At 38.3% G+C, this 24263-nt stretch overlaps 1 protein-coding gene and 1 long non-coding RNA gene across 2 annotated transcripts in view; both read left to right on the top strand.

The window, feature by feature from the left end:
* The window catches only part of LOC133526227 (uncharacterized), a 98094-nt gene extending 76969 nt beyond the window's left edge, over nucleotides 1–21125 (top strand). The window contains exon 3 of the long non-coding RNA XR_009800708.1: nucleotides 20873–21125. This is a non-coding gene — a long non-coding RNA (uncharacterized LOC133526227). The remainder of the gene's footprint in view (nucleotides 1–20872) is intronic.
* Nucleotides 21126–22873: 1748 nt separating this feature from the next.
* The window catches only part of LOC133526203 (uncharacterized), a 327454-nt gene continuing 326064 nt past the window's right edge, over nucleotides 22874–24263 (top strand). The window contains exon 1 of the mRNA XM_061862715.1: nucleotides 22874–23120. The gene's annotated coding sequence lies outside the window, so the exon portion shown is untranslated. The remainder of the gene's footprint in view (nucleotides 23121–24263) is intronic.

Below are 24263 nucleotides of genomic sequence, written 5' to 3'. Positions count from 1 at the left end.
AGAGCAAGAGGTTCGAGTAAGTTTAGCAGCGGGCAAAAGCAGAGTTTGTCCACTGAAGGTGCTATCCGTACCGAAATTGGAGCTAACGGCGGCAGTCATCGGAGTACGGTTAGCAGAAACGATCTGTAACGAGCAACGATACGACATCGACGAAGTGATTTATTGGACGGATTCAAGAGTCCTACTAGGATGGATTAAAGACGACGCACGAAACTACAAGCCATTCGTATCACATCGATTAGCCGAGATCACCGAGAAATCGAATCGTCAAGCATGGAGATATGTACCGACCGATCTTAATCCGGCAGACCATGCTACACGAGGCAAGCCTACAAGGAGGATCGACATACAGGATGATTGGTACAGAGGACCGCAGTTTCTCTACCTAGACGAGGTGGAGTGGCCGAGCCGAGATATCACAGTAAACCGCACCGAAGATCTCCCTGAAAGGAAGCTGAAAGTCAAGTCAGGAATCGTTTTATCGACTACGACATCGAAAATGGAGCCATCAAGCGTATTACCCGATATACGTCGCTTCAGTAACTACGATCGATTGATTAATTCGACAGCCTACGTGCTACTTTTCATCGATAAGCTGAAATCCAAGAATAGGGGACTACAGCTACAAGTGCAACACATTAAGCGAGCAGAGCATATGTGGATACAGAATAGTCAACGGAGGAGCTTTCCAGACGAAATACGTACTCTGCACATCGGACGCGAAATCGACAGGAAATCGAAGTTATATACGCTAGCACCAGAGTTATGCGACGACGGCGTGCTACGTATGAAAACGAGATTGGGCAACGCTCCAGTACTCTACACGTCACTACATCCGATAATACTGGACGGCAGAGACTCATTCACTCGATTGCTGATTCAGAAAGCCCACAGACGATCAGCGCACATACACAACGAAGCCGTGATAAATCAGTTACGTCAAGATTATTGGATTTTGCATCTACGACCGATAGTGAAAGCCGTAGCGAGAGACTGCGCACTTTGCAAGCTACGTCGAGCTTCACCGCGAGCGCAGCCCTTCGGAGACCTACCCCCCGAGCGACTACAGGCTTATCAACGACCGTTTACCTACACCGCGCAAGACTATCTAGGCCCCATGTACGTGACAATAGGCCGGCGAAGAGAAAAACGCTGGGTCTGTTTATACACATGCCTAGTCACCAGAGCCATCCATCTGGAGAGCGTGCATAGTTTGTCGACGGACAGCGCGCTACTCGCCCTACGACGATTCGCTGCGCGACGAGGATGGCCACACACGATGTACAGCGACAACGCGACATGCTTCAAGGCAGCATCAACGGAGCTACGAGAAGCATATAAGCAGTGGCTACCACAGCTACGTGCTTACGGTCTACATCATCGGATGGAATGGAAGTTCATCCCGCCTGGTAATCCCTCTGCAGGCGGAGCTTGGGAACGCATGGTGCGTACCGTGAAGACGGCAATGGCGTACACATTCCATACAAGAGCACCGCGAACAGAAGTCTTCGAAACACTATTAGCAGAGATCGAGAATATCGTTAATAGAAGACCTCTCACACACGTTAACGTCGACCCGCAATCCGAGGAAAGTCTCACACCGGCACACTTTCTACTACTGCACAACGCAAACCTACCTATGATCGGAGTCTACGAAGAAAACGACAAGAAGCAGTGGAAGGTTGCACAGGCGCTCGCAGATCACTTCTGGCGGCGCTGGACGAAAGAGTACTTCCCACTGTTAGCACCACGTAAATCGTCCGACGAGGGAGGACGACAGATCCAGCCGGGAGACGTGGTCATCATCGCTGAACCCAATGGACCTCGCAGTGTATGGCCCAAAGGAGTCGTCGAGGTCGTCTATCCAGGCCCCGATGGACGGGTCCGCTCCGCAGACGTCAGGACGAGGCACGGGACGCTACGCAGGCCGAGCTGCAGACTGGCGGTCATCGCGTCGCAACCCATGCACCAGGAGTCTTCGACTGCGGGGACAAAATGTTAGCGACGCGACTGAAAAACCTTAGATGACGCTAAGATTAGTTAAGTTTAAATTCGATTAAGGCTGTATTCGAAATAAAGATTTTATCCGTTAGGTAGGGCAGATATATAATTAGATTGTTATTAGACATAAGAATTATGTAATCGTTCGTTATATCAGATATTATTCGATATTTAGGTCACGCAAACCCTAAATCCCAAATCCTTATTCGAAGAGCGAGATGAACGAAGGAATAAGAAAATAAAGAAAACTTATTCATTGGTTCATAATTACAGCCAATCACACGCAAATAAAGACAAGGAAAGGTAAAAAACAGCGAGACAGAAAATCTCGATCGTGATTGGTCAGTCAATTTCCCGTACAGAATTCGATTACGCTCAGTTGTACTATGAGACGCACATATTTAGGTTATTATCGCAGTAATTACTTTAATTAGACAAATGAATGTTACGTATAATCGTAGAGCGTGAATTGCTTAACACCCTAATATAGGTCATATTATCGTAATCCTAGCTATTAGATAATAGCATACCGTAAACCGTCGAGAAACGGGCTATTGTTCCGAGCGCGGGCGAACAATAGGCTTTGTATTCGTGAAGTAAGCAAGTCGGACAGGTGTTATTGTTTTGTTTCACTGACCTAGTAACCGAGTTAGCGTGTTATGCAACATTTAAGTCAATAATTAGATATTTGTGAGAATTATAGTGATGTAAACGATAACGAGATAACACGATTTAACCCGAACAAAGCCGAATCAAGTAACCGACCAATCAGAGGGCTTGATTCAGAACGAATCGAAACGCGTCTTATCTCCTTATCGTAAGGGTGTTCCTTTTCTTCGAAATTCGTATATAAGCGAGGAAGGAACGGAGTGAAATGGTAGTCAGTCGTCGAGTGATCCAGCAACAAGAAGCCTCAAGAAAACCAAGAAGAAGCCAACCGGAAGAGAACCAGAAGCGGTTCAATCGCGTAGTAGGGATTGTAGGAGTATTTTTATACCTTTGTATCGCGTGTAATAAAAGTCAGTTTGTGCGAAACAGTAGTTTATTTAGCTATCTCCTCGCGCATCGTATTCGCTCCTCTTCACGCGGCGACGTAGAGGGCCGTGGTCGCGGTCTTGGCAGTAGGAGTGGTGGCGACAGCCCGGTGCCTTCTCCATTGAGCTATCGTCGGCTGATATAGCGCCGCGGGCTGCTATATCAGGAGCTGTACAATTTGGGAAATTTGGGTGCCTATCACTGGCACTGTTTCTCGAAATTAATCGAGCAAACAACGTGTTTTAAACAACACAAATATTTGAGAAAAAATCGCGAGAGGTAGAAATTTAGCAGAAATTATCTTCCGTATACAATTGCCAACCCTGAATAATATATTTATGAAAAAATATTTAATGAATGTTGCACTTAATATATAATTAAAATTCAAAAATCAAGTGTATCACTCTTATTTGCCCATAAGATAAGATAAAGTGTGACTATTTTAAAGAAAAATAAAAAAATAAATTTCATATGATAATTTGATTTATTCCCTAGTTGTATAGTATGTATGTATGTATACTTTATTGTAGATAGAAATAAAAACACGAAAAACACAGTTACAGAGTAAATTAAATACAACAAAGGCGAACTTATCCCTGTATGGTAATGTAAATACTTAAATACATAGAAAATTTGTTCTTGAGTCATGGGTGTCTTCTATTTAATAACTATTTATATATTATATATCGTTGTCTAAGTACCCTCAACACAAGCCTTATTGAGCTTACTGTGGGACTTAGTCAATTTGTGTAATAATGTCCTAAAATCTTCTTCTTCAACCTAGCGTTTTCCCGGCCTAGTGCCAGGGTCCACTTTCCTACTAAATCTTCTTCACTTATAGGCAGGGTTACTACCCACTAGGCCAGACCGGTCGTCTATAAATAATGTCCTAAAATAAAAAAAAATAAAAAAATTAAATAGGAACGACTCCTTACTTGCTGAGTGTGCCTTGGTAACGGCGCAGCTCCTGGCTCTGACGCAGGCAATACGTAAGGGCCAACCCTTGCCATAAATAGGTTTGAGCTAATATTGGTATTGCGACTGTTTACGGCTGTTTCTCTTGACTTACCTTACACTTACTTATTTGTACCTAGATTTAAAGGGATGGTACAGTCAACTGCTATTATATCTGGAAGTTGTTCGGTTGAAACGGGTGAAACTATATGACTAACTGATGCTATGGCTCTAAAATATGATATTTTAGTTCACATCATCTAGAATCTGTTAGGAAGGAGAAGACTCGTGTAATATAAGGGAATCCATAAATTCTACGACACTTCTCTTTCCGCACAGACTCTACTATTGATAATGACTGTACTGTACAGTTAGCAACATCAGGAACACATAAAACAACGCGCTAAATGTATCCGGTATAGTCAGCATCAAAAGTAGCGGATCAAATAACTTTTCATAAGACGAACATTCATTCATTCATTCATTTTTTTTCATTCTGTAACAGCTTAACAAAAAGTGATGTCTTTAATATAGAACAATTAAGACTGTAAAAGATATACTTTTGAGCGCGAATTTTAGAAATTTATCTATATTTGGAAAAGTTATTCGGAATATCAGATGCTTTTGGCGCGTTGATTCATCCGCTACTTTTGATGCTGACAGTACCATAGAATTTTTCAAATATATGCTTGGCAGATGACCTGTCAAAATCTTTGGGGTATTGGTGGTGTCATTTCATTTAAAAATCGTATCTCCAGAACTGTGGCTTCTAGAACCGAAGTTTCAAGGACGAAAAGAAAGGAAATGACACCACTTACAGCCCACCCCAAAAAATGTTGACGGCTCATGTGCTAAAAATTCTGTATATTATTATCTCTACAGTTCGCGTTCAAAAGTATCTGTCGCTGATGTTGCAGACGGTAACGGTAATCGCTTACCATCAGGGGTATCGTCTACTCGTTTGCCACCAATATCATTTAAAAAAACCGGCCAAGTACGAGTCGGACCCACACAGGAAGGGTTCCGTACCATCTATAAAAACGGTCACCCATCCAAGTACTGACCCCGCCCGACGTTGCTTAACTTCGGTGATTGGATGAGAACCTCAACATTGGAAAGAAATATTCATTTTATTCTGTTTTTAGTATTTGTTGTTATAGCGGCAACAGAAATACATAATCTGTAGAAATTTAAACTGTCTACCTATCACGGTTCATGAGATACAGCCTGGTGACAGACGGACGGACGGACAGCGGAGTCTTAGTAATAGGGTCCCGTTTTACCCTTTGGAAACGGAACCCCAAAAAAATTTATTAAATTTGGCGTCACTGTATCTAAATCGGACTTAAATCGACCGGGATATGGACTGTGATTACCTTTTGTATTAATTTTGAGCTATTCAGAGCTAATTATAACAACAACGACCCATTGTAACGGGTTACCTATGAACAAGATGCATGTAGCTGCGTTGAAATATCGGGAGCTAGAAAACAATACAATAAGGTAATCACGGTTCATACTTCATATCCCGGTCGATTTAAGTCTAGTGAAACTAACCGTGAATCATTCAAAACTTTTATTGTATCTACATCATTTACTTACATGCAAAAAGCTATTGAATGTTTCCATTCCAAATTGATAGTTAATTGTAACTTAAATGCCATAAAGACTATTATTATAGACTATTATTTATAACTTAAAAAATCACATCTTGATGAAACATTATTAAAATTAAGCCATTGTAATATTACCGAAGTCTAAGTAAATAATGTGTGCCTAAGCAAGTGGTATAGGAATGGAAACTTTTTAGGAGTTAGTTTTCTCTGCCGCTTACTATATAATAGGTGTATATATCAAAGTACATGTATCTATGTGTATTAATAAACTTATTTAAATAAATTTCTGTTGTCGTAAGTTTATCAAAGTTTCACTCGGCACTTTTTATATTAAATGTAAATTTGTTTGCAATATTGTTACGTTACGATTAGCTTCATGTGTAAACAAATTTAGAAAAATAATTGCATAACTAATTTTGAAATTTTGTTTAGAAAACAAATAACATAGTACGGATGGTAAAAGTTTATTTGAATAGTTCAAAATGTAAATACTGGCACATCCAAATTGAAATTGATATTTATTTGAACGTCATACTTTATTTATAGCGATAAACAAATAATTTTCTTTCTGCTTTCAGCCATTTATACAAAAGCGAGTGTCTCAAAATGCAGCAAAACTAACATTAGCATAGCACAGGACAGACAGACAAAAGGACAAGGGAACTGCATTAGGCGGACACGGCAGGTGCCCGTGGGTTTGGTATACGAGTACAATGTACTTACCTATAGAATGTATAGATGACTTTACCTTTTGAGTAATGTATCCTTTGGAGCCACAGGATACCTAGTGATGATATTTTGTCGCACCAAATCTGAATACTTAAGAGGGAGCTGAGATTTAAATATTTTAGGTGAATATATCCGTCTCGCTATCGGATGTGGCTCCGAAAACTAGTGTTAACGCTAGGTTACGCGAAAAATCATGCGTAAAAATCTCAAAACACGATGTTTCTTACTCAACTGTTTCCTCCTTCAAAATTTAACTAAATGTAACGAAATTTTGAGATCTTAATGGTAATGAAATTATCTATGTCCGACTGTTTTACTTTTTAGGCTAACTGATGTCAGTTTTGAATACCATGCATCTCTTTGCGGCCTAGTAAATTAGGCCGTTTTTGCGAATGTTTGAATTGCACTAGCGCCTTAAGAAATAAAAATATCAAAAAAAGCAAAACAGTCCGACACAGATACTAATAATAATAATCTGTGTTGAAAAAATCATTGCTCTAACTTCATAAACCACGGAGGAAACAGTCGAGTACGTTTGTATGGAGAAATGACAACTCCTGTCCCTCTCATTTTAAAACGACTAAGTAGCTAGATTGCTCTGAAACTTTGTACTTACAATAAGATAAGGTTTATCTATGCCTGTAATTAATTTATGTAGCTTCAGGTACCGTAGTTTAAAAAATACAGCGAATTTAATTTTCATACAAAACTTGTTTTTGCTCTATTTTGACAGTGCGAGCCTTATGGTTTCGTCTTGGCAACATTTTACATGAAAATGGTTTAGGTGGGATGTAGGATATTTATTTATTTAAAAAAAATGTGTTTGCATAGACCATAATACGTTTAATGAACTAGTCAATGCTAAATACATAATACTCTATATATATCCATTATGTATATTTTTATTGTAAACACGTAATTAAATTGTATAGTCAAACTTATTGAAATGTTCACGGAAGTCACGACACAACTGACTGACATCCGTTCCAGCTATCAGAGCCACAAATATACCAAAACCCTATTCAAAAATCACTGACAACTCAATAGTTTAATACGCAATAGAATATAGGGCACACGGGGCGAGAGCAAGCATAATAAAAAAGCAATTTTAATAATTTAGAGCGCGTATTAGAGCACAAAGCTATTGCTATTGCAACCGCTTACAAAGAATGGACGAGTCAAAAGCTCACGGGAGCCGGCATAACAGCTTTTTCGGATTACGCATGTTCTTGTCAGCAAAGCGTGATAAGAGGCTGTCAATACCTAAAGCGCGCACACTGTCTATTTGTATCGGAGTAAATGAGATAGCACTATCGCATGTTACTGGGCCTGGGCAAGGGAATAATAAGAAAAATATTTAAATAAAAAAAGTGGATTATTAGTGTAATATTTTACTCAACCATGGTTTAGATATAAATGTTTTGAAATTATGATTTTAATTGCAGACCCATACGTCAAAACAATAAAGACATAAAACCGTTTAATTGTGATTTTAAGATCAATCTTTGCAATTATTTTCTATCGAGCCGATTTCGTTCAATCATGTATCGAGTACAACCACGGTCTTTGAAATACAATTAATATGAATATATATTTTTCTTACTTGACTAAAACAAATAGTCTTTCTTAAAAAACTGTTTAAGTAACATCAATTTCAAGGACATTGGGTGTTGACAGCCTCATAAGTGGGTTGTCAAAATTACTGCAATAGTTATACATTAAAATGTAGATATTGTAGGCCTTTTGTATGTTATTGTTATAGAAAGGTACCTAATTACATTGAATTTAAGTACATTTCGGTCGCAAACAAACATGCTCGAGCGCAATATCGTTTTCATGCCACTACTCGAATAGAGGCCTATTCTGACAAACATAGTACCTAATGTAGATATGTGTCTTTTTTTTTTTTTTTTTTTTTTTTTTTTTTTTTTTTTTTTTTTTTTTTTTTTTTTTTTAATACTTCGTCGGTGGCAAACAAGCATACGGCCTGCCTGATGGTAAGCAGTCTCCGTAGCCTATGTACACCTGCAACTCCAGAGGAGTTACATGCGCGTTGCCGACCCTAACCCCATCCCCCTCGTCTTCTCGTCGGATCGCATAAGTATTATATGTACGACCATCAAACCAAGATCTCGTTATATTGGTTTGAACCCAATCGCTCAAGCGTTGGCAACAAACGGTGTGCAAACAAAAGAGCCCTCTGGCAAACAAACATGCTCGAGCGCAATAACGATTTCATGCCACTCGTACTCGAATAGAGGCCTATTCTGACAAATATAGTAATAATGCATTTCATTACTCTTCTTGTATGGTCGCATAAGTTTTAGTACCTGGGCGACCGAGCTTTGCTCGGTTATAACTATTTATTGTAATATGGTGGTGATAATCTTAACTAATTTTTTTTACTAAATTAAACTTGTCTAAAACAATAACAATTAAAAAAAATATATAAACTTGAACATATAAAAAAAAGACAAAAGTTAGTCACCGGGCGAGATTCGAACCCGTAATACTCGTTTCTAGCCGTCCGCGTCTTAACCCGCTGGACCAGACGGACAGAGGCTGGCAAAACGAAATTAGCGACCATATTCTGCGTCGAAAGAAAAACGCATGAAAACTCGAAAACACGCATTTTCCCAAACATAAGACTAATCTAGATCGATTGTATACCCCCAGAAACCCCCATATTCCAAATTTCAGCGAAATCGTTAGAGCCGTTTCCAAGATCACAGAAATATATATATATACAAGAATTGGTCGTTTAAAGGTTTAAAGGTATAAGATATGTACGACCATCAATCCAAGATCACGTGATATTGGTTTGAACCCACTCGCTCAAGTTTACGAATAAAAATAATTAAGTATATTCTATTCTATATTTGTGTGATGAACACAGATTTTTGTTCGTGAGTCATGGATGTTTTCTATGTACCTATTTAATTTGTATATTATATACATTATATCATTGTACGAGTACCCACAACACAAGCTTACCGCGGGACTTAGTAAATTTGTGTAAGAATGTACTTATAATAATTATTTATTTATTTTACTATTCGATTGAGAAACTTGTGGGACAAAGACAAAAATAATCAGAACCACGCAATTTTTTCCGAAAATTTAAAAATATTTGAGGTGTCTGTGCCAACTTAACTCGGTAGATGCCGGGTAAGGACATGGCTGCCCTGAGTTTCCGTGGAGCAAGAGCTCTTATATTGGGGATAGGATGTTACCCAAACTGCCCAGGAGCGGAGTAAATGGAAGATTATTACCCGGGCCCTATACCCTAACAGAAAAGTGTAACAGGAAGAATTTATATAATTTGGCAAGCCAGCTTTGTGAGTAGTCAAGTGCGAGTCGGACTCGCCTACCGATTCTGTACTTTTTAGTATTTGTTGTTATAGCGGAAACAGAAATACATCATCTGTGAAAATTTCCACTATCTAACTATTGCGGTTCATGAGATAGCAGCCTGGTGACGGATGGACATACGGACGGCGGAGTCTTAGTAATAAGGTCTCGTTTTACCTTTGGGTACGGTTCCCTAAAAAGGAGACAAATTTGAAAAGAATAGGCGCGAAGCATCGATCTACCATACAAATTTCAATTTCCGTGCCTTTTTACTGACAAAGACGGCTTGCCAGATTATATCACTAACACCAAACACACATAAAATCTTTCTTTTTTTCTGGACGTACTTTTTCACCAAAACGCTTTCTCGCCTCAAAACAACTGCCGCACGCTCGAATACCCCCGTGACATGTCAATGTCACCAATCATGTCACGAGCGGATATAACGTATAACTAGCACGTGCTTATAATTTGTGCACCCTTTTGTTTGGGGCACGTGCCCCTCTCGTTATTTTATTGGGGTTTCTGTGAGAATCGACTATCGATTTGTTTTGTCAGAATTCTGTATTAAGTACCTACTTTTTTTTTTGTATTGTAACAGTAATTGAAGATCGATAACTATTTTATTATTAGGTATTGTTAAATCTATACACCTTAGGGCTTGTGCACAAATCACGCGAGGTTCGATAGGGGGGGGGGGGGGGAGGGGGTCACGAAAAAATCACGACAGATCACGCTGGGGGACCGGATAAGACTGAATTGCAAAAAAAGTTCCACAACCATGAAATGTCCTCAACATTAAATTATCTATAAAAAACAATAATTGCATGTATACACATTTTATGCACTTTCAAATAGAGTGCCACTTATATGATAACTTAGAAACCTTAGAAAACAAAGTCCCCCGCCGCGTCTGTCTGTCTGTATGTTCGCGATAAACTCAAGAAATACTGAACGGATTTTTATGCAGTTTTCACTTTTTAATAGAGTTATAATTGAGGAAGGTTTAGGTGATAATTTGTTAAAGTTTTGTGTAAATCGTGCACAGCCGGCCCGTTCGCTAGTTAACCTTTTGAACGCCACGCCTATCGTACGCGGCGTGTAATCGTGAACCTTGTCGGTATGCATGAAGGTTGATATTGGGCTGTCGCCCCGCGCGTCATATGACGTCTTTGGCGGTCAAAAGGTTAAACACTTACTTATATTGACGAATCCCTTGGTTCTGGTTCAGTCCATCGTAGATCGATTTTTCATACTCTTGATAGGTATACCCCATTTCATTTACCATGGCGAGATTCCACTTGAGACGGTCATTAGGCGTAAACAATACAAGTAGTGACAATAAAAGATAGCCGGCAAATTTCATTTACTTCCTTACGTCCGTATGTACTTACGTCCAGTTTTGATCCTTTTGTGTTATTATTTGACCACACGCTGGCTTTAAAGAGCAGAGCTCGTAAAGCAATTGTTGAACACTAGATCAACATTATGGCTCTCTTTGTGCAGTTTCAAGTGGAATCCCACAAGCATATTTAACAAAATACAGGTTGGTGTCCCTGTTTAAGTATAGAAATACCTGTGTTAAGGAACACCGCTCTTCCTTAGTGATTACCTAGAAGCTAAAAGCAAAACTATGATGGCTACAAAGTATAAACTAAATAATTAATATGTAAGTAAACTATGTAATACTAAACTAAGATGCGAATCCCGCCATGGTAAATGAAATAGGGTATATCATTTAAGGGTCTGCTATCGATGTGGAATCGGCAAAAACGTCGCTCGGCCGAAGCCTTATGACGCGACGACGTCTTTTCGCCGTTATTGTGTCTTATGGTTAAGTACAAAACATGAAAATACTTCCCAGTATACTGGGAACCTGGGATGCACACGTATTGCAATTTTTGACGACCGGTTTGGTCTAGTGGGTAGTGACCCTGCCTACGAAGCTGATGGTCCCGGGTTCAAATCCTGGTAAGGGCATGTATTTGTGTGATGAGCATGGATATTTGTTCCTGAGTCATGGGTGTTTTCTATGTATTTAAGTATTATAAATATTTATATCGTTGTCTAAGTACCCTCAACACAAGCCTTATTGGGCTTACTGTGGGACTTAGTCAATTTGTATAATATTTATTTATTTATTTATTGCAAGTAGGGCAAAATAAAAACAATTATGAAGTCTACAAATGGAACTACGTTGGGCCGATTTTTGAATTTCGAGCGTTCGATTTCGTCATTCGAAAAACTGTGGAAAACGGCGAAATGCTATTTTACAAGCTTTTATTTACTTTCACCTGACCGTTGTCTGTTTGTAATCAAATCTTGCAAGTTAAATTTGATCCACTTCCCAAGAAGTGTCGGGTGACAATGCAATATTATGGTACCATCGAGCTGATCTGATGATGGAGACAAGAGGTGGACATAGGAACTCTGTGATAAAACAACGCAACCTAATTGTGTTTGGGGTTTTTAGAATTTGCTCGATGAGTATTATATAGTTGCCTGTGGAAAGAATAATACAGTCAGCGATAAAAGCTTGTACCAATAATGAAATTTATGCCAAAAACTTATTTGAAATACGAGCGATAGGAATTGAGGATCTAGTGATATTGACCACATGTTTTCAATTATTTTAGTAGAATTTAAATGCCTAAGTAATGGAACTAACTAGTAGAGATAATATTAAAGGAAGAATAAGAAATCGAGCGATCGAAATTCAAAAACCGGCCCTCTGATCCCTGTCCATCGCCATAAATGAATGAACATTATGTCATAAGTTTATCGTTTTACTATATATTTAATTGATACACATTAATTATCATATTCAGATTGCACGTTCATTCATCAGTCTATTACTCTGTTCTTAATATAACTGACCTAAATTTACTTCTAATTTGAACCCTATTATAACATTAATGAAAGTATATTACCCGGCTATCGAGTAGCAAAATTAAATATTATGTTTCACTTTCGCAAGCTCACATCTGGTTCACTTATCCCATTTAAAATTAAACACTAACGATATGTGTTAAAATTCATAATTGCTTGTATCGTTTTTGCGTGACTAGAGGCTGCGATGATTTCTTGTTCTGCAGTACCGTTGCCCTCATAAATAGAAGGTCGTAAGTGACATATATTTTGTACTGAAATGTGACGTTTTATACAAAGTTTATATGAACCCCGACCGGATGTGCGTACGCAGGACAATTATTCTAAAATAGAACTAGCAGGATGCATTATCGTTTATCGGTTCTAATTTAGAACTTCCATTAGTATTGTTTTCTTGGGTAAGGAAAAGATTTATTGACATTTATGTAAAGTGCTCTGCTTATTTTAAACTAAATTGGAAAAAAAGAGAATCAATATTGTTTTTAAGTTACTCTCTTGTTACTTGAGAGCTTTTTAAATTAATAAACGAAGTTAATGTTTATTTGGAATCCCATTTGGGGTTTTTCTTACTCAGTATCTCACATCATCAGTTAGAAGATGTTCTGATAATGTGACTCTGAAAAAAAGAGGGTACCTACTCGGGAACATACCAAAAATGAAATTTTTGCCAAAAACTTATTTTTACTTATATTTGTCTGACTTATTGTACCTAATCCAAAACCAAATCAAATGAATTAAAAGCCGTTTTCACGTTGCAGTAGTTCCTGCCGTGCCGGTGAATAAGGTTGCCAGAGCTACGAGGGTGCAGAGTATCGGCAACGCGCATGTAACACCTCTGGAGTTGCAGGCGTACATAGGCTACGGAGACTGCTTACCATCAGGCGAGCCGTATGCCTGTTTGCCACCGACGTAGTATAAAAAAATGTTGAAATGGAGATAAAGTAAAAAACCATAAAATTATGTCATACCTAAGGGTTCTATACCCAAAGGGTAAAAACTGGACCCTATCACTAAGTCTCCACTGTTCGTTTGTCTCTGTCTCTCATCAGGCTGTATCTTATGAACCGTGATAGTCAGACAGTTGAATTTGATGATGACTCACAGATGATGTATTTCTGTTGCCGCTATAACAACAAATACTAAAAAGTACGGAACCCTCGGTGGGCGAATCCGACTTGCACTACTAACTTTTTTTTTTAAACTATACAACACCTTCAATGATTTTAACTGGTAACGTTTTACAAAGACGTGTTATATTATAACATAAGTAAGTGTTTTATTATGACCCAGAGAAATAATCAGAGCCCAGAAGCCGTAACCCACGATAGTCGGGAAGTACCCGCAAGATACAAAGCTCGAGTGTTTCCGGTGCGTGAGTTACGGCCTTATTTTGTACAGGCCTCGATTTATGACGGCCCTTACTTAGCTTGTAAACAACACTGATTCGCGTTATTTCAGTGTAATGTAACATATACTCCTTCTCGAGGGTCTTAGGAAAGGATTAATAAATAAATAAATATTTGGAGGCAATCTTACACAGATCGACCAAAAAAAAAAAAAAAAAGCTTAAACTATGGGTACTAGGCGGATATACATGTTTATACAGATAAATACATACATATGTGAGTTCATCACAAAATAGATGCCCTGGCTTTAGAAATACCATCTCGCATTGCAAGTGCCGCTGCCAATTTCGGGCGACTGATCGTGTCTGGAGGTCCCATGATATCAAGCTTGATACAAAGATAAGCGTCTATAGGGCCCTAATAATCCCAGTCCTATATGGATCAGAAACATGGCGCCTGTACAAGCCAGACATCATAAGACTAGACACGCACCGGGTCCTTTGGATCCGGGTACGACTTAAACTACGTCCAAAAGAGAGCTATGGGCATCGTGAATTTCATCTCGCTTTGTGTGGTAGGACACAGCCAGTGGATGTCATTCCAGATCTAGAGCAGAACCCAACTGGGGAAGTACCTCCACCTTACAGAAAACCGCAGCCAAATAACACTAGACCCTACTCATAGTGTTGTGTTCCTGCCGGTGAGTAAGGTTGCCAGAGCTCAACGAGGGGGGGGTTTAGGGTCGGCAACGCGCATGTAACTCCTCTGGAGTTGCAGGCGTACATACGCTACGGAGACTGCTTACCATCAGGCGGGCCGTATGCTTGTTTGCCACCGACGTAGTATAAAACAAAACGCACCACCTAAGATGTCTAAGATGTATACTTAGGATTAAGTGGCAGGACCGTATACCAAACTCTGAAGTTCTGCGTCGCTCCGGGATGTACGGCATGGAGGCGCTATTGATGCAGCGTCAGCTCAGGTGGTGTGGGCATGTTCTCCGAATGGACGATCGCCGCTTGCCTAAAGCTATACTCTACTCAGAATTAGCAGAGGGAAAGCGGAAGCACGGCGGTCAACACCTTCGATATAAGGACGTGCTAAAGCGCCACCTAAACGCGTGTGCGATCGATCCTGCACGGTGGGAGGAGCTCGCTGCGAAGCGGTCATCTTGGCGGTCTACCATCTTCGAATCTACCATGTCGTTTTAGGAAAACCGCCTCGCTACATTAGACGTAAAACGCCAACTACGCAAGGATAGACCTAAGCCCTCCTATGTGTATACATACTTACAACACGGCCGGTCAACTAATATACTGTTGTGAATGTGAAAGGGTGTTTAAGAGCAAGTTTGGCCTGGTCAGCCACATAAGAGCTCATAAAAGGAATAAACCTTGATTGCTGAGGTCGCCGTAATCGAAATCGATGTGGAGAACTATTAATATATAAATGCCCTTACCGGGATTCGAACCCGGGACCATCGGCTTCATAGGCAGGGTCACTAACCGCTAGGCCAGACCGGTCGTTCTTAAATCCTTAAATTAATCTTTAAAAAAAACCGGCTTCATAATACTAGAATGAAATAGTATCCCATATAAAAGGGATATACCTACAATAACTCTAAAAAGTTCTTATCCAAAAATTTAATATTTGATACGAAATGTATTATTGGCTGTAATTTTCTTTCAACAGGCAACTCATCGATACAATTGTAACATACCCAAACAATTAGGTTGCGTTGTTTTATCACAGTCTTCCTATGGCCACCTTCCGTGTCCATCTACAGATCAGCTGATGGTAGGTATATTAAATATTAAATATTATGTAGGACATTATTACACAAATTGACTAAGTCCCACGGTAAGCTCAATAAGGCTTGTGTTGCGGGTACTTAGACAAGTTAGACAACGATATATATAATATGTATATACATATTTATAAATACTTAAATACATAGAAAACATCCATGACTCAGGAACAAATATCCATGTTCATCACACGAATCCTGGTAGGGGTACCAGGATTTGAACCCGGGACCATCGGCTTCATAGGCAGGGTCAAAGACAGGTATGTTACCTATCGTATGTAAAGTTTCAGTTGAATCAAAAACTGGAAATCATCTTATAGAAATTAAATAAATAAATAAAACTGTTGGAAGAAGAGAAATAATCCTAATGATCAGCTGCTAAAAGCCGTTTATAAGTACGTTAATCTACAGTTTTCACCGCCAGATAGCGCTATCAGACGAGGAGATTTATTACCCTTATCAATGTTTGATACCACCCATGGGGGGCTTGTGGGCTTTCAATGAGTTACCTTAATAATCATTGTTTATTTATTTATTTTCACCACACCAGCTGGTAAAGGCTCTATTGATTGTTGAAAAACAGATCAGAAAGTTGTATTTCACACACACGTGTTCTGCATAGATAAACAGACGAAAGCGAAATGTCACAAATACATTATGGCTAATTATCTCACCGCTACGCTATATTTATTTATTTATTTATTTTAAACTTAATTGCACAATAAAAATAAGTACAAATGGCGGACTTAATGCCTTAAGGCATTCTCTACCAGTCAACCATAGGGCAAAACAGAAATTCTCGAATGTCTACTACACTACCCCATATGTCTGCTATACTTACCTAGTCACCTCTGGGAGCTTAATTTCGCACGTCCATGCCAAAATCATTGTGAAAATGAAATAATATTTAAGTGATGAATTAAAAAAAAATTGTCTACGTCATATGTCATATCATACCTATTAGTTGCATATAATGGTCATAGCCCTATGGATAGTTGTTTATCTGATATATTTTTTAAACCCTGATCTCACATAACTGCAACCACGCGTCCAAACGCAAACCTGTACCCCTAGTGTAAATAAATTCGATTTTGAAACGTGACGTACGCGTTTGCGTTTAGTCTCATTTTGTATTGGATTTAGAAAGAGCGCGCCAAGCGGGACGTTTTGGAAACTCAAAATCCTATACAAAATGAGACTTAACGCAAACGCGTTCGTCACATTATGATGTCGATTAAATTTACACTAGGGGTACTGGTTTACAATTTTGCCTTTAACTTTTAAAAATATGTAAGAGATTTGAGTTGTTTCAGGTTTTAATAATAATGGCATCATTTTAAATTATAATAACTTCCAAACTACTTTTTCCGGGAATCTATTAAATTTTCATTACGTTGTTCTTCGGCGGGAAACTTTTGTAACAAACTTTAATGACAATTAATATCTGTTACAAACTATACTTAAAAAAGTTTGTAAGTTACTACAGTTTTATAAGCGAATTACATCTTTAAAGATAAAGAAAGATAAAGATAAATTATTATTGACGACCGGTTTGGCCTAGTGGGTAGTGACCCTGCCTACGAAGCTGATGGTCCCGGGTTCAAATCCTGGTAAGGGCATTTATTCGTGTGATGAACATGGATATTTGTTCCTGAGTCATGGGTGTTTTCTATGTATTTAAGTATTTATAAATATTTATATATTATATATATCGTTGTCTAAGTACCCTCAATACAAGCCTTATTGAGCTTACCGTGGGACTTAGTCAATTTGTGTAATAATGTCCTATAATATTTATTTATTTATTCAAGTAGGCATACAATACAATGCGCTTATGAACGTCAAATAAAGCTACACCGGCTCTAACCCTACACCTCTGACCCGAGAAGATAAGATAAGATAAGATAGATTTATTAGAACGATACAGCTGTTAATCATCAGTGAGCCTAAATTAACCTAAGTTCTGAGACTAGACCTAAGATCTGAAAATATTCATTATATACGTAGGCAATTATCCTTTAAATTCGTCGGCGATATCACTAGCTATTTTATACTTAAACTACGGATTTATACTTGCAGGGTATACAATTATTAAGCTATAATATACAATTGAAAATAAATGAAAATCGGACACGTTTACTTGATTTTTTTTATCGAGCCTATTTTAACCTTTTTGGTTGGAGTCTGCCCTTCCAAACATAGTCTACTTTTTGTGGCTGTTGCCCTTGATTACACTGTCTAAAAATTCAACATAAAAATTCATTTTGCGTTAACGCGTTCTCAGTATTCACGACTGCTGCAGACGACTTTTTTCTAAAATTATAGGTGTATCAGGTAAGTAAGTAATTAAATATATGTAAATCCACCTGTCAATTATCATCAAGCTTCCTAACACTCCAGAGGTAAAAGTGTAGTGTTCGTAAGCGACACTAGTGAAATGCAGCCAAAACAGAAAGCACGTAGCTAGTGGTGTATTTATGCATCTTGAAGCGCTGTAAAGTTATTTGCGCCTCAAAGTTCTCATTGTTCGACGGCGCTCAGTAACGCTCAAAGCTCGCTCGGTGGCTCGGGTGACCGCTTAGCGATAAACTTAAGCGGTACATTGCAAAAATCATTTAGAATATGACATTTAATTGCCAAAAAAAACGACTCTAGAAGCATCAGCAAAATGCGCTGTATGTACTTCAATTTAGTGTACTTATAACAGCGACCAGGCAAGTTTAATTTTATAGTTTGATTATTTAAGCTTAATTGTAAATATAATAAATAATGTCTACTACTTTTTACCATGATGAGTCTTTGAGCTTCAAAACAAACACAGGCCAAGCAACGAGAAGATATTGACAGAAATGCTTGGAATGGAACACAATTTTTGACTCAAAAAATTTTTTTGGACTAGTTAGGAGGTAAACATATTAAAAGCCAGGGAGAGTGGGGTTTGAAGGTTGAATTTACGAACTTATTAAATATAGGTTTAACCTTGCCTCACATACAATTTATTATTATAATTTAATTATTATAATACGGAGTGCTAACTCTCAAGCTTACTTTTTTACGAGTATCTCCATCCATGCTCCCTCTGTCCGACATACTGCTCTCTAAGCTATTGTAAGAGGCTTTGTTCTATAGGGCTGCTGCTCTTTTTCGGCATTGTTATTTTTGTCACTATCTCCGCTTATGCTTCCGCTCCCGCTCCGCCCATCACTCTGTCCTCTCCGCTACTGCAAGAGGCAGCTTTGTTCCAAAGGGCTGCGCGCCCTTTGGCATTGTTCTTTTGGCCCATCACTAGGATTAGCGATGTGGCCCAAACGTAATGAATCGAACGTTTTCTTTCTGTTGTTTTATGCGGGCTACTTGTATCGCTCGCAGAAAAAATGGACACGTCAAGTGTCGATTTCCAGTTCCTTTTTGTCTATGTTTCCCGAAAGTTGAATAGAATCACTGCCAAATTCACACTATTTGTATACCTTATTTCATTTACCTTGGCGGGATTCCACTTGATACGGTCATTAGGCGTAAACAATACGAGTAGTGAGAACAGAAGATAACCATTTTTTTTATTGCGGCATCGTGTCTTACATGTAACTGTCCAGTTTTTTTTATACTACGTCGATGGCAAACAAGCATACGGCCCGCCTGATGGTAAGCAGTATCCGTAGCCTATGTACGCCTGCAACTCCAGAGGAGTTCCATGCACGTTGCCGACCCTAACCCCCTCCCAACCCTCTTCGAGCTCTGGCAACCTTACTCACCGGCAGGAACACAACACTATGAGTAGGGTCTAGTGTTATTTGGCTGCGATTTGCGATTTGGCCAGTCTTGATCCTTTTGTGTTATTATTTGACCTCACGCTGGCTTTGAAGAGCAGAGCTCGTAAAGCAATTGTTGAACACTAAATCAACATTATGGTCCTCTTTGTGCAGTTTCAAGTGGAATCACGCCATGGTAAATGAAATGGGGTATACTCTGTACGAATTGGAGTGTTGCACTTCTAGTATAAAGTGATGGCTATCATGACAGACAATAAAACGAAAAGTATGACCATCATGAAGTTGATTGGTAAATTATACTATGTATTTATAGCAGTCTGCTATTAGCAGACACCCTTTTAAGTTTAGCCATTTTTCGACACAGCTTTTAGTGCTTAGAATGATATATGGCTATTTGACCCATGTTTTTTAGGGTTCCGTGGCCAAATGGCAAAAAACGGAACCCTTATAGATTCGTCATGTCCGTCTGTCTGTCCGATTATGTCACAGCCACTTTTTTCCGAAACTATAAGAGCTATACTGTTTAGACTTAGTAAGTGGATGTATTCTATGAACCGCATTAAGATTTTCATACAAAAATAGAAAAAAAAAACAATAAATTTTGGGGGTTCTCCATACTTAGAACTGAAACTCAAAAAATCTTTTTTCATCAAACCCATACGTGTGGGGTATCTATGGATAGGTCTTCAAAAATGATATTGAGGTTTCTAATATATTTTTTTTCTAAAATGAATAGATTGCGCGAGAGACACTTCCAAAGTGGTAAAATGTGTGACCCCCCACCCCCCCCGTAACTTCTAAAATAACAGAATGAAAAATCTAAAAAATATATATGATATACATTACCATGCAAACTTCCACCGAAAATTGATTTGAATGAGATCTAGTAAGTAATTTTTTTTAATACGTCATAAATGGTACGGACGCCTTCATGGGCGAGTCCGACTTGCACTTGGCCGCTTTTCACTGATATGTGTTAAATATAAAACGGTGCCAAAGGCCATCTATTCGAGCAAAAATTTTTCCTGAATTTCGAAGCACGTTTTTTTTTAACTTTTTTTATTAATAAAATTTACAACGGATTTATATATATCTTTGCTATTTGCCTTCATTATGAAGAACTTAAGCCGAACCAACCCCATTCACGCTCGTCATATGTTTCAATTCATAATCTCAATATATTTTTTTAAATTCCACTTTTTACTTAATAATACTTTTAAACTAAATTTTGTCATAGGTAATATTCGACATGGTGTCAAGTACCCAATTACGTACATCAATTTAAAGTAATCCGAGACATTTCTTACGTTACTTTCCTAAGTATGTATGTAATATAATATTACGTCATCGATTAATTTAAGCCTGTACTTATAGGTAACAGACAGCAAGAAATAGAAATCATTACCAAGATGACCAAAACCTACCGTATCTAATATTAATATTATCGCGTCTGACCGATGGAATTACAATAAATTTAAATACAACGGCCTTCTTAGAAGAGTGACGCATTTCAATTCTTGTAGCTGCTTGGCTCTTCTATTCCAGGTATACTAGTATAAAATATATTAATAGTAAGTATATAATATACCTAACTAAATCATTATAAATATATCAAAGCCAGTGGCGGGGTAAGACCAAAATTTTATGTGGGCAAGGTACATTTTGCGAGGCCCTCTGGTGGTACTAGCATTTTTACCTTACCCAGATATAGGCACATATTTCAGGCGCGAGGCCCCTTGTACCGCGAGGCCGTAGGCGGGGGCCCACGTCGTCCATGCCTAACGCCGCCTCCGATTCAAAGCTCTCATATAATCGAAGATACCTCGCATTTTAAAACGACATGTTTTAATTACACGAAATTGCTATAATGTCTGCTACGTTGCTAAAAATTGTTATACAAACAAAATACGAGTACAAATGTTGTATGTAAGTAATACTATGATTTTTTAAATCCTACATTGGTGGTAAACAAACATACGGCCCGCCTGATGGTAAGCAGTGTCCGTAGCCTATGGACACCTGCTACTCCAGAGGTGTTACATGCGCGTTGCCGATACTCTGCACCCTCGTCGCTCTGGCAACCTTATTCACCGGCACGGCAGGAACTACTGCAATGTGAAAACGGCTTTTAATTCATTTGATTTGGTTTTTAGGTACAATAAGTCAGACAAATATATGTAAAAATAAGTTTTTGGCAAAAATTTCATTTTTGGTACAAGCTTTTATCGCTGACTGTACTTTTCTTTCCACAGGCAACTAATACTCATCGAGCAAATTCTAAAAACCCCAAACACAATTAGGTTGCGTTGTTTTATCACAGAGTTCCTATGTCCACCTCTTGTCTCCATCATCAGATCAGCTCGATGGTACCATAATATTGCATTGTCACCCGACTTACATATGTATGCAAATTTACAGCTCAATCGGAAACCGGGAAGTGGATCAAATTTAACTTGCAAGATTTGATTACAAACAGACAACGGTTAGGTGAAAGTAAATAAAAGCTTGTAAAAATGGTAAACACTTCAAAAGAAAAATCGGTTCAAAATGTCACAAGTTTTCGCTTACCTTTAAGCCTTACTTGCGGAGCGGGTGCGGCAAAGTATAGTAACGAAGTAACCCAAAAAAACTCAAAAACGCCGTCCGGAATGTTACGAAAACAAAACACGCATAAAACTTTTTCAGCAGTTTAGCAAACGGCCTGCCCTATAATATTCATGGCCCGAGTTTTTGCACCTTTTCCTTACTTTTACCCACATAACGTATACGAATTGCCTTTTTCCCTTTTTCTCGGCTTAGCGTTGTAATAATATCGTACCGTCTTAAAATATGCCGGACCCAAATTTGGCATAAATATTTCTCATGCCAAATTCCAAACCGTGTACGCGAAAATGATTTCACAGCATTTTATAAGTACGTTGCACAGCATTTTACCTATGTATTTTTTTCTTAATGCACAGACTTAACAGAAAATACATTTCCGCGACGAAATACTTAAAAACATAAAAAGAGAAACGAGGTCAGATAATGCCCGGGATTTGAATAACATTTGTGTTTCTCTCACATTTTTCACCAAGTTTTTAATAAAAAAGTACTCATGGGATTCGCAGCTCGCAGTCGTTTAATTATGCTATTTTCAAGTACTATTTTAAAACAAAACCACTTCGATTCCCGAGTGCCGACAAAAACTTGAGAACACGTGGTTCGGATACAAAAACGCGCCAACTCTCAATTTGTGCAATGATTGTGCTTAATGCGTGCCATGTGGTCATTCCCGGTCACGCTTACTCGATTCCGCTAACTTCATTTTTATCTACCATCCATCTCTTTCACACTTGCGCTTTTTTATCGAAACTGAGCGCCCCTCTCGCTCTCTAGCTTCAGTCTGCGTTCTACCGCGTGAGGGGACGGGCGTGTTGCGCGTTTTTTTAATTTCGCGTGATCGCTTCCGATAAAAAACATTCGGAATTCAAATATACTTTTTTTTGTTTTTTCGCGAAAGTGTGGTGATTGCTTGAGTGCGTAAACCGTTAATGTGTGTGTGCTGAATTGTGGTGTTGAAGTGCATTTTGGAATGTTGCAAACCTCTCAGGTAGCGGGTGAAGTGAGCGGTTTCTGAACGGTTAGTTTTTTTTTCTTATCAATCTATTGTTGGTCTGGATTTGACGTGGCCGAACGATTTTAGATAAAAGATTTGCGTTATCGGACTGTAACGGTATTGGTTTTTGTATGTACTTTTTCGTGTTTGCATAATTTCCTGGCAGTATTGTTTTGTTTTAATATGTAAATTGTATAGGAACAACAAATGTATAATTTTGCATTACCACGCACGTTCTTGAAAATTATACCTCGATTACAGACACTTGTGTAAATTAATACCTGACGTGAGCGTGTTTTTGTGTGGTTTAATACATTTGACGTTCACAAAAAGAACCTATTGTGTATTTCTGAGAATAAAAACAATGTTTTCTTTGTAGTAATTCGTAGTATAGAGGTAGAATATAAATATCGTATGGACTAATTTCTAATGCACGTCACATAGATACAATTTGTATCAGGTACACTTCACATACATTATCATGATAAATATTTTTATCAATCATTATTTTTATTGATAGCACTAAAAATGTTTAACTGTTAAAACGATAAAGATACGTTGATATTTGCTATCGCAAATTCTTGAACAAATTACTTTCAATTGGCTAAACGGCGCATTGATAAAGTCGCATAACTCAAAAATGTGATAAAATGATGCGTTTCGTTTTTAAAGTTTTATTTTAACGTAATGTAATTATTTATTTACTTTTTACACCTACCACTATGTAACTGTTGTTTTATCTTAATATACTCAATTTATAAGCAGCAGTTTAAAAAAATAATAAAAACAAACAACCCTTTCATAACGCACGTCAAAACAATGCGAGCCAGAAAAATGCGTAATACAATAAAGACGTCAAACATAAAGTTACATTCCCTTGTTTACTGCCCAAGGGCCCAAAGGTCGGCTTTGTCACAACCGTTGCACAATGGAGTAATGACCTTCGTGATTTTCACGCACGGTAATAGCGTATGTGGAACGATGCTTGAAGAAACAATCGCATTTTACGTCTTTATTAACACAAGCCCTGATTTAAAATTCAAGTTACAATTTTTCAAGTCCAGGTACAGTGAACGTCAAAGATATGTTTATACTTTTACACCTTATTCCTTTGTAATAAGACTAATAAGACGAAAAATGTAAATATATTTTTGACGTCGACTGTAC

Source organism: Cydia pomonella, chromosome 16, assembly GCF_033807575.1.
Source record: "Cydia pomonella isolate Wapato2018A chromosome 16, ilCydPomo1, whole genome shotgun sequence".
In the NCBI taxonomy this organism is placed as follows: domain Eukaryota; kingdom Metazoa; phylum Arthropoda; class Insecta; order Lepidoptera; family Tortricidae; genus Cydia; species Cydia pomonella.
Note: the sequence above shows the minus strand (reverse complement) of the source record. Positions and strands in the feature narration are given on the sequence as shown.